The sequence below is a fragment of the Polistes canadensis genome, unplaced genomic scaffold (assembly GCF_001313835.1).
Source record: "Polistes canadensis isolate GaletaPanama2010 unplaced genomic scaffold, ASM131383v1 scaffold_242, whole genome shotgun sequence".
Classification (NCBI taxonomy): domain Eukaryota; kingdom Metazoa; phylum Arthropoda; class Insecta; order Hymenoptera; family Vespidae; genus Polistes; species Polistes canadensis.
This window is the reverse complement of record NW_014569789.1, coordinates 66,174-67,818: the sequence shown is the minus strand read 5'-3', so window position 1 is coordinate 67,818 and position 1,645 is coordinate 66,174. Positions and strand designations below refer to the sequence as shown.

The 1,645-nt window shown below is 25.2% G+C and overlaps 1 protein-coding gene across 2 annotated transcripts in view; it reads left to right on the top strand.

Moving 5' to 3' along the window:
• LOC106790496 (microphthalmia-associated transcription factor) overlaps positions 1-1,645 on the top strand; it is a 99,111-nt gene that overhangs the window by 81,071 nt on the left and 16,395 nt on the right. The gene's annotated exons all lie outside the window — the stretch shown is intronic.

The window sequence follows — 1,645 nt, the reverse complement described above, 5'->3', positions numbered from 1 at the left end:
ATATCTGTGTACCCCTATATATATATATGATTATTATTATTTTCTTTTTTAATTATTATACTAATATAAGAGTTACTTTTTTTAAAATAATATTTTCAATACTACAAAGTATTTAAAATATGAACAATGGGGTACGAGATATTTGGTTGTTGATAATCGTTTATCTCTATAGTGTGGTATTCCATGTAAATGAAACAAACGCGAACATTAATAAGACTCAATCGTGAGATAATAATCGCAAATGAAAATTTCGTATTTCAAATTCGATGAAACCATAGAACGAGGGGGAGGGGGAGGGAGGGGGGAGGAAAATATAGGAAAGGGAATAGGGGAAACGATCGAAATAATCGGCTATGGTCAGCGTTTTAATCTTTAAATCTTATTAACGTTTAAATATGGATTGCCAGGAGGTTAATTACCGTAATAAATATATTTTCTAATTGAAAATGAGTATTGCGAAAATTTAACTAATTAATCGACGACACCCGTTTATTATATTCCCCCACTCCCCTCCCATTCATGCTTTAACGTATCCCCCTTCCCCCTTTTCAAACGCCCACCCTTACCTACTAGTTCAATTTTCGCTCGGACAATGCAATTAAAGTTTATTGAACTATCGTAAAGTGTATTGCAAGTTTTATTCTATTGGGTGTTCCATTTTTTATATATTTTCATCGAATTTTTCTTTTTTATACCGTTTTTTGTTTTGTTGATATAAGTATAAAATGTAATATTAAGATGAATCATATTTTTATATTGTGCGGTTAACTTAATAATTTTTTTAATATTCTTATATGTGATACTTTTTTTTTTTTTTATAAGATAACTTGTAATATATGATAAAAATTAATTTATAAAGAAACGTGAGAGAATAACTTGTGGTTATTTGTGTGAAATATGTTCAATTACGAATAATTTTTGATATATAACGAATATTGGTATTTATTAAATATATATGTTTAATATATTATTGAAAAAATTGTAAGATGTATTCATTTGATACAACTTGTATAACTTTTTATTTAATAAAGAATACACGTATTTATAGTATGAAACGCGAAAATATTTTGTAAAAATGTATATTATAATATATTATAATTATTTTGAGTAAAATTTGTTTTCCGTTTTGTTTTTGGGTAGAAATAATAAAATGTAAATAATAATTCGAGACACCGTATATATATTTTTCATATCTAATCTTAAACGATATAGTATTGTCGCGCTACTGTTCATTCGATAAGCGGTACTTTTTTTTTTGTTAAGCGCACAAATGAGTTGTTTTTTTTTTTTTTAAAAAGACGATAATAAAAAATTAATACCAAGCATATATATATATATATATATATATATACATAAATATTTTGTTTGTTTGTTTGTTTGTTATTTGTCATTTTTACAATTAATAAATCATTCGAACAATGCATTACTCATGAATTGATACATATATACTTATATATCTATATATGTGTTTGTGTTGTGTGTGTGTGTGTGTATGGGAACCTTGGCATCTATTCGTATCATAGACATTCATTAATCGCATCGACGGAATATATAATAGTGTTGACACCTTTTGATTTAATCTAACATAAAATGATTAAATATAAACTTATATATATATATAATACATAAATTAATAATATAATAA